We start from the raw sequence: 10725 nt of genomic DNA, 5'->3' as shown, positions 1-10725 counted from the left end.
TCACAACTTCTTTGGGTCTTTTCTAGAAAATCTATTCTAGACTCTCTGATATGTTTCATTGGTCTTTTGGCCTTGACCTTTGTTAAAATCATTTTGTCTTATTCATTACAGTTGATATTGAATAATGGCCTCAGGAAATACAACTATTCCAAAATTATCCTTTTCAAAATCATTTGACTATTTAGGTACTTTGCATATCATGTACATTTTTAATTATATGGTCAATTTCTACAGAAAAGTTTGCTGAGATTTTCATTAGAACTAATTAAATCTATAAATTAGTTTGGAAAGAATGGAATTCTCATAATATTGAGTCTTTTGGTGAAAGAATATGTTGTCTTTCCATTTTAGGTCTTTTCAAAATGTCATTCAGGAGTGTTTTGTAGAGTCTTGCACATATTTAATTAAACTTATTTTAAAATCTTTAATACTTTTAGATAGTATTGAAAATGTATTATTATTTTAAATGTTTACCTTCAATTAGTTTATTGGTAATATATAGAAATACATCTGATTTGATATCTTTTTCTTTCTTCTTTTTTTTGGGGGAGTTTGAACTCAGGGCCTTGTGCTTGCTAACCAGGTGCTCTACCACATGAGCACTTGAGCCATTCCTCCAGCCCCACTTATTAGGTCTTTAGTTTTGCTTTTCCTCATTATCTGTGTCTTACCTATCATTTTTTTCATATTATCTTTAAAAGAAAGAATTATTAATTGGAATGAAGCCTAAATAATTAATATTTTAGTTATGGTTTGAACTACTGGTTTCTTATTTAAGAAATCATCGTCTAAGCAAAGATAAGACCCTGCTTTTTTAAAGTTTCACAGTTTCAACCCTTTCTTTCTACTATGGAGTTGATTTTGAATAAATTATTATATATAGTGTAAAGATTGAAACTCATTTTGTTGCATATATTTATAATTATTACAGTTCATTTGCTGCAAATATTTACCTCAACACCTCTGTCAAAAATCAAATGACTATAGATGTGCAGGTCTATTCATTGACTCTATTCTGTTCCATTTATTTACATTTCTTTTTTTACTTCAATACTATACTGTCTCTACAACAAAATTAGAGATAAGGGCAAAATAGTTTCTGCAGGGTATTGGGGGGGGAGCGGGAGGGGGTGGAGTGGGTGGTAAGGGAGGGGGTGGGGGCAGGGGAGAGAAATGAACCAAGCCTTGTATGCACATATGAATAATAAAAGAAAAATGAAAAAAAAAAGGTATTAGAGGATTCAAAAAAGAAAAAAAATACTATACTGTCATGGTTCATAGAACTTAAGAACATAGTTTAAAATCTAGTAGGATAGTCTACAACTTTGTTCTACTTTCATAAAGTGCTTTGGGTATTTTAAGTTTTTTTTATCTATGTAATGTTTAGAATAATCTTATCAATTTCTATAAGAAAATCTATTATGATGGTTAATATTGATTGAATTGAGAGACACCTAGGAGATGAGTAAAGCACACCCTTAGGTGTGTCTGTGAGGCATTTCCAGTAACCATTAGATAATGAGGGCTGACCTAATCAATGGCTTAATCCATTATGGATTCAGCATTTGAATAGACTATTGGATGGGGGTGTAACTGTGGAAGGTGGAGCCTGGTTGGAAGAAGTGGGTCCCTGTGAACATGCCTTGGAAAGTGTATCCTGGCCCTGGTTCCTCCCTGTTGCTCCTCTCTGCTTTCTGACAGAGTTGATTAGCCTCCTCTTCCACACGCCCACTGCCATGATATCCTGCCTCACCTCAATCCCAAAGCAATGGATTCAGCTGATTTTGTACTAAAACCTCTGAAACAATGATTTTTGTTAAAGAACAATTAAATAACTTAAAAAGTCATTTTTCTCAGATATTTGTCATAGTAACAAAATGTCTGACAAACCCATTGAGATTTTTATTAGTATTGAATTTAACTTTTAGGAAATGTAGAGAGAATTGAAATTTTAACAGTACTGAGTTTTCCAATTCAAGATATGGTACATATTTCAATGTATAGAAATTCTCTGATACTGTTTAATTTTCAGTGTAATAAAGCTAGAGAACTGCTTCACATGATTGCAAATCTTTGGTCAAATTTGTCACTAAGTAGTTTATAGATTTGATGCTACAGAAGTAGAACTTCTTCAGTTTATTTTTGATTGATAATTGATATTAGATGGAAACATTACTGAATTCCCAGGGTGTACAATGTAATCTTTCTACTTGGGCTCACTAGGGCCAGTTTGGAGATGAGAAGAGACCATTTCTCAGAGACCAGGAATTATTGGCTTCTTTCCCCTGACATTTGTATGGCTAGGAATAGAAACACAAGTGGAGATCTACATATCGTGTATTTAAATGTGATTTATAAGTGATTTACTAGAAAGTCAGTTCAATAAAATGCATCCTATGTGCCACCTTGATGCACACATTTTTGTAGTGACCACAAAACCAGGTTTTGGGGTTTTGTATTTGTTTTTGGATGGATTGGGATTTGGACTCAGAACTTCATGCTCGCAAAGCAGATGCTCTACCACTTGAGCCACACCAACAGTCCATTTTGTTCTGATTATTTTGGAGATGGTGGTCTAGTGCACTATTTGCTTGGGCTGGCCTCAAATCATTATCCTTTTGATCTCAGCCTCCTAAGTAGCTAAGACTTCAAGCTTGAGCCACTGGTGCCTGACTACAAAGCCAGGTTTGAACATAGAATTCTTGTATTCATATTCCAAGGTAGTGGGTTCTCCCCAAGTTCTTCAAGTTTTCCTCCCATGGTGTGCCCCCTTTTTCCCCAGCCTTTGCATATACCCTTGTAAACACCCTCCTTACATGTCCAACCTGTGTCCACACATTTGCAAATAGCCATCCTTCAGTCAGGCATAGGGACATTCACATCAATAGCAGATTGAGTTCAGAAGGACTGTTCCAGGGATAAGATCTACTTGGGACATGGGAGAGGCTCCTCATCCACTTGAGTAGGTAATTCCATCATTCAAGTACTAGAGGAAAATCTGGCAGGTGTGAGAATATGATTTCTGTGTAGACATCTTTTCTCATCCACCAAACTCTCCTCCCTTAGAGAGTGGCATGGCTCTGGAAGGGCTGAGTAAGCCACTTGAAGTCACAGGCCCAGAACAGGGGTCTTCCTGCCTGAGTCTAATACGTTAGAAACCAAATACATAGAAGAATGTAGGAGCTGGGAATTTAAGCTACTCACATGGTGGATTTCAATGACAGGTACATCCAACCATTTGGTTAACAACCACATTCCCTTCTTTTTTTTTTTTTTCTCACAGTTCTTTCTTTCTTTCTTTTTTTAATTATTCATTTATTCACATCTGCATACATTGCTTGGGTCATTTCTCCCCCCTGCTTCCCTCTCCCACCCTCTCTCACCCTGCCCCCCTCAGTTCCACACAGGTCCTTGAGCAGAGCTCTGATTTTGTTTAGGGCAGCAGTGGCCCTGGGTTAGAACCTTTATATTCAAGAACTTTTGCCTTTAGAGGTAGCCATATGATATGGTTCTGGTCAATGAAATATAACCACATTTTTGTTGAGGATTTCTGAGAGAACTTTTGATATAATCTCTGCTCTTTCCTTCTTGGTGCTAACTTGGAGGAGTGTCATCTTTATAATCAAAATTGATATAGATAAGCCCAAAGATGAAAGTCATATGATGAAGGCGACACAACAGAAACACTAAAAGAATGTTGGAACACTGATGATATTAAAGAATTTTACCACTGGTCACTTGATGTCAAAAGAAACCTCTATTTGGATAAACAATTATAGACAGGTCTCATGGTTGCATCCAAAATCAACTTTTAAAAAAATGCAATGAATTGATTTTTATAATCTCTATTCTTGAACTAATATGTGTTAGTTTATACCAGAAGAAAAGGATTAAATTTATGAGGTAATTTACAAATTTAATCTTTTTTTTCTATCTAGAAGACTTTAAGTTCCTTGAATATAGAAGGTAAGTTTCTTTTTTCTTTTCTTTTCTTCTTTTCTCTGCTCTTCTGTTCTCTTCTCTTCTCTTTTTCTTTGGTGGTACTTAAGATTGAACCCAGGGCCTCATGCTTGCTAAGCAAGCACTCTAACACTTGAGTAAACCTCTTCAGCCCTAAAGGAGGAGTTTTATTCATCATTTTCCCCAGTGCTTTCTACATAATCTGAAACATAATCACATTAATAATGCAAAGATGATGTATGCTAAAAATTTTTCATGAAGAAAACAATACCCTCTAAATATTGTCCTCTCTCCATTGTGCCATAAATAGTCTTGATCACAGTATATGGTAAATCAAGAAAATTTTAAACTGAAATGTAAATAGAAGACTACTTCATCACTTTTGAATTGTTCTTCCATATTGGTTCTCCAACATTCTTTCTCAAAAAACCAAGAAAACAAAAAATTGAATTTATTCTGAGTTGTTTGAATTTTACTAGCAAAAAGGCCATGAATGAATATTTTTGTTTCTTGGTGATTCCCTAACAATCTCAAAGAAAATATTTAAGTTAAATTTGCAAGTATTTAAATCACTTGTTCTCAGAAATGGAAAAAATACTTTTATCTATGATTTTTACCCTTTTATGAGAAGACAGAGATTGTCCTTTGGTCTTTCATCAATGTTTTATATGTATATGTAGAAGACAAAAATATTTTCACTTCAAGTTTCCTCTGTGTCTACTCTGAGATATAAATCATTTTCTGTAAAAATACATAAGATCAGCTTACCCCTATAATCCTTGTTACTTGGGAAGTTGAGATCAGGAGGATCATGGTTCCAAGCCAAGTGGGGCAAAAAAGTTCATGAGATCCCATCTCAATACTAAAAGTCTGGGTGTGGTGTGCCTATCATCTCAGTAATAATGGGAAGTATAAAATAGAAGATGGTGGTCTAGACTGGCCTGGGTAAAATGCAAATCCTGTTTCCAAAATAACCAGGGCAAAGAGGGCTAGAGATGTGGCTCAAGTGGTAAGCATCTGCCTAGCAAGCCTGAAACCTTGAGTTCAAACTCCAGTAAGGCATCAATAAATAGATGAGATTTTGTTTTTATAGCATAGAATGTGTTAAGTGTTAAATTAACAAAGAGTGGGCTAGACACTGGGCAAACATAACATTTAGATTTTGATAACAAAGGTACTTGAATATGAAATCACCAATTCTTTGTGGATAGAAATGTTTTCTTTTACTATCTTATTTTTATTTGAATGAAACATGGTCCATCAAATTCTAGCTCCTTTTTGGAAATGTGCCCTGATGAACACATGCAATAAATTCCAACATACTCAGGACTGCACAATTAAGATGATATCAATTTGTCTCAGTGTTCTTTGTCTATGAGTTTCTGTTCTGTTGTTCTTCTTCCAAATTGAAGGTGTAGGGGATGGTGTCGAATATCATTTATTACTTCCTCAGAGGATCTGAACAGAGACTAGATGATTATCTCCTTCAAATCTTTTGTGTTATCTTTATTGAAAGTTTTCAGGAAGAGCTGCACTATGCTGTACTTATTGTTGACCTCAGAGTTATGGTTGCACAATCATAAAAAAAAATAAAAGAGCTGGAAAGGACACACATTCAGATTTATGCATATAAAAAATATTCTATACTATTGTTGTGACAGATAAGAACTGAGCATCTTGCATCATTGGAGGCACAGCTAGCTTAAAAAATACCATTTCAAATAAGTGATGCAGTTATTATATTTATGACACTATATCCCATAGGGATGATGTGGGAACATTTACAAGTAAAAAAGATTAGAATGAAACAAGCTAAACACATGAGTGTATATATAGTAAATTGTATAGAACCTAAGAATTGATGAAATCTTGTAGTAAACGCTATCAATTCTTATTTTTAAACTTGTATTAGTTAACTGACCATTAATTCTGCACCATCCTAAATTAGAAAAGGGAAATATTAGTTCTGTTTTCTCTTTCTAGGATTGATTATTTATTTGATATTTATTCATTCAATAAACATTTTTGTCAGTTACTCTATAGGAGGTAGTTCCTATCAGTAAATACAAAACCCTGACATTGGAAATAATATAGGCAGTGAGGATTCAAAACAGAGTTATCAGTTCTTTTGGGGGGAAAATAGACTAACTCTTGAAATATCCTCAGTTAGGTGAAAGCAGAGGGGAGTAGTGAAGATGTGAAATCTGAAGATGGATCTTAAGCAAACAAAAATACATTTTCAAAAATGGAGAACAGGAAGGTAACACACGTCCTGTCTGGGGGTTGGTATCAGTGGAAGTGGGGAGGATATAAGGAAAGGGTGAAGGAAGTTGAAGTGGTGAAAAGGGAAAAATGAAACATGTTGAAACTATCCCAGGAATGGGGGAAGAAGGGGATAAAGAATGATAGGAGGGGTGAATTCAATTATGATATATTATAAGAACTTTTGTAAATGTTACCATGTACCCTTACTACAACAATAATATAATAAAAAAAGAAAAAAAATTAACTCTAACACCATTTAAAAAAATAAAATGTAAGCCAAGTCTTGTCATTTGCCTTCAAAAAATTGAAGATGGGAAAATAAATGAGAAGTCAATAATTGATCTGATGCTAGATAGGAGGAAGGAGCTTCTGAGCAACTTGGTGAATGGTCTTCTAACTACTGTGAGGCAACCACCTGGGACTAAGATGGTAGATGGTGAGTGATCTTTGAGCTTTGTTGACTCCTAATGGCCTGGATGTATCTGAGAGGAGGTCTAGTAGGCAATTGGACTGGTGGGTGATCTGGAGCTATGAGAGAAGACTGTGCTGGAGCTAAGAGGTCTTTAGCACACAGATGATCCTCTGTTGCCTTGAGAATGGAGGGCATGTGTAGAGAAAGCAGAATGGCCAATGGCTTCATTGGTCTGGAGCATAGAACAGCCAAAGGATACTTGAATAAGGGGCCTCTGAATGCCAGGCTAAAGGAATTGGGTTTTGTTTCCCAGGTTCTGCAGAAGAATAGGAGGTTTTTGTGGTACAATGACTTGGTCAAAATTTTTCCTGGCTTCCGAGGATAAATTTGGAGCAAACATGGGCTAATGTCAATTTGGAAGCAACTATTAGTGAAAGGTTCTGGAAATCTGGGAACTAATGTGCCAGAGCTAAGATTCTGGAAAGGGTGTGGGGTTAAAGAACAACAAAGTAGTTGATTCTGTAGGGCTGGGCAATGGATATGGGGAAGAGTTACGTGCCTGGGAAGACAGTAAGCAGCAATGATGGGAAAGAATGCTGGGTTTGTAAAGAAGGCTGTGGGAAGGGTGTTGATTAAGATTTCAGTTTACAAGGAACTGCACTGTATAGATGTGGAAGCCTGACCATAGCTCTGATCTGAGCTCAGGAGAGCTGTCAAGGATGGACATGAAGAATTGAGAGTTACCTGAAGGGAGACCATAGCTGACTCTTAGAATGCGTCCTGAGAGAAACTGTGTCCTCACAGAGGCTTACAGAATACTGAAGACTCTCAGAGAATGGAAGTGCTTTGATCTTCAATTACCATTGGATGTCCATGATCCATAAAGTACCAGAAACATAAGTGACTTTCTGGACTTGTTGATAACAATGTCAAACTGCTCAACAATTCTGAATTTTGTATGATTTCCTTTGCCCATGATTTAAAAATATCTATTTAAAAAGCTATTTTCTTAAGTTTTAAAAAATATAATGTTTTAATTCAGGTTCCACATTTCTTGATAACACTGTGGTTGAAGACAGAATTGTCCAGAGACCAAGCTCAGCCTCCCAACCAAGGGAGTGAAAGGCTACCAGTTTCCACTATCACTTCAGTAATGCACACACGAAGCCTACTGTATTATTAAGTACTCAAAATGCACTCTGAGTCCTGTCGCTTCCAGAGAACAAGTATGGCAGTCTGCATTGTTTTGCAAAACACCTTTCAAAACTGATTCCCAGTTTTGCCTTACCTGCTGACATTTAAAAATAACTGAGTTGTTTACTGTGTTTTCATTTCTAGGAGCAAATAAAAGTAAAAATGATACTGTTAGTATTTGGGTCCTGGAGCCACAGTTGGAGAGATGATTTTTTTTTTCTCTTTCCTTCTTACTGTATTTCTCTTTTTTTTTCTTTTTAAGTGAAAGGTTGTTATTTTTGCTGATTGGCCAATTAGAGGAGCTGGTGGCTGCTACTTACTTCTAAGACTTGATTCTATTACAAAACCTCAGAGACTAATGCTGCTTCAGTCTTGCCCTAAAGAGACATGAAAGGATCCACTTGCAGTTAAGTCTCCAGCAGATGAAGGAGTATAAACCATTGATCACAATGCACGATGCTGAAAACTGAAAAGGAATCCAATTTATTTTAAATAAAACTACTCTGTTCTCCAGTGACAGATTCCAGAGTCAGACAACAGAAAGGAACTGACAGCAGATGTTTTAGAGCCCAGACACAGAGAGACTGAGTAATAGTATAGAAAAGAAATTGCTTTGAACTTCACCCCTGCTTTAAATACTTCAAATCAATAGGGTCACAGAGCTCTTTAATAGAGTGATGAGGTCTTGCCCTAGCAGATCTGCACAGTGACAAGTTGATGTGCGTCCTAGCAGCAGGGTCATAAAAATGGCAGGCTTCTCCCTGAAAGGGGGCTTTGTGTGGAAGGGGTCCATTTGGAGTGATTCCCTTCTATGACCACTCTGGAGAGCCAGGCCCTAATAGTCTCCATCTAAATGGGACTGACCTCATGAATTACCTCAGGAAACTTAATCTATAAACTGGCTTCTTCTTATGCAGACTGATGAATTCTTGTTTATTCCTAAATGGCTGTCACAAGACCTATTCATCAAACTCTTAAAGGGGGAAGGAGGCTTAGAGGAGCCAGCCTCCAGTGCAACACCGTTAAATAATCATTAGGTTTCGTGGCTGGTCTTGAGACCCACTCCAAATCCACAAAGCGGCCTTCTTTTTTATTTCTTACACTATTCATCAGAATTGCATGAAGATGAGATTCTGACCTGATTTTTTTTTTTTTTAGAGTGCTTTTTGTCACTATCAGTTTCATGGCTGTGTTCTTACTCTTTTGAGGGTTTTTTTTTTTTAAACAAAAGTAAAAGAAAATAAAGGCAGATGGCCAACTCTTTTCAATATCCGTTTGCTTTATTTGAGCAGTTTAATGTAGTGAAACAGAGTGAAATGTTGCTACTTGCTAAATGGTAAACAACACCATTACCCAGAATTCTGCTGTAGACTGGTACAAAACAGGGGGTTGGTGATTAATTAAACTGTTGTTGTAATTGTAATGCGTGATACATAATAGATAGTGTGCCATGTATTTTAAAAGCAGCAAATTAGCAAATAATAACTTTCCTACATAGCACATCTCCATTGCTTGCCACCAATGCATAAATAATCAAAAATAAAAGGCTATTATGCAAGTACCTAACAAAACGAATGTTTCTGATGTTCACCAAGCTGTAAACATGTGCTAGTCAAGCTACCCATGGTGGCTGTTCTGGGTCAGGTGTCCCTGGAGGCAACAGGAAAACATCTCTTCCCAGTGGACATTGTGATGTCTACTGATTTATAATATCCCCAGTCCTAGTAACGGTCATGCAAGTAGTGACCTCCTGCATACGAACATAGAAAGCTATTCTGTGGATACCAAGTTAGGGTACAGACTGCCTGTACAAGTGGCTCTTGCAGAGAAAACTTAAGAAACAGCAGTTTTATGACACCAAGTTTAGCTTTTGTGTACTTTTTAACTATAACAATTTTTTACAAAATGATTGTGTCAAGGTGATCATATGTCTTCCCCATGTGTCTGACATTTTGAAGGGGTGAAGGAACCCAAGAACTCAAGGTCATCACACTTATTTCTTATACTCTTGTAGTTCCCACTTCTCTAACCTCTCACAGTGGATTTCATTTGCTTAACCTCACAAACATGGGCTGGACAGGACATTTAAAAGAAACACATGCTTATTACAACAAAAAAGCAGCACCCGAACAATGACGTCACATGTCCAACCACTCTGATTATAATGCAGAGCATGGGACACATGTTCTAGAAAACACATGAACATATGGTAAGTTCTCTCTCATGTCCTGCCCTTTATCCTTCCCTGCAGCAGTCTCCCTTCCCTGGGTAGCCCAAGACCCCACATAAACCAAACAATACCTTGTTCTTGGGGAACTTGGGAATTTTCCATCATGAGACCAACTAGGTTTCTGATTCACGCAACTTAATAAAGTTCCTTTCTATTCAGCTCCAACCCCTGCCACACAGTTTTTAGTGACACAAGGACTTGTCAGCCACTAGGCTAACAAATGGAAGGCAAAGAAATAGACCTAGAGAAGATAATTTTGACCCATGGACAATGGGCACTCATTGAGGATGACTGAACTAAAATAGTAGATAGAAAAAGCGGGGAGGGGGGGCTCATGTGATTTCCATGAGCTAAAGAAATAGTAGTGTTGTTTTACCCCTTCCTCTGTACATTGCTTAAGTTGAAGATCAACCTTGGGTTTTTTCTTTAACAGCTTTATTGCAGTATTTATTGCAGTATCATTTACAGACCATAAAATTCACCTATCTTAACTACACAGATCAGTGATCTTTAATAAATTTACAAGATTGTGCAAATTGCCACAATTCAAGATGGGACCATTTCCATTAATTTCAAAGAAGTCCACATGATCATTTGCAATTGATTCCCGTTTGCCCTCCCAGCCCTAGACAAGCACAAATCTAGTTCGTCTTTATTGATTTGT

This window comes from Castor canadensis, chromosome 3 (genome assembly GCF_047511655.1).
Source record: "Castor canadensis chromosome 3, mCasCan1.hap1v2, whole genome shotgun sequence".
NCBI classification, from domain to species: Eukaryota; Metazoa; Chordata; class Mammalia; order Rodentia; family Castoridae; genus Castor; species Castor canadensis.
Note: the sequence above shows the minus strand (reverse complement) of the source record.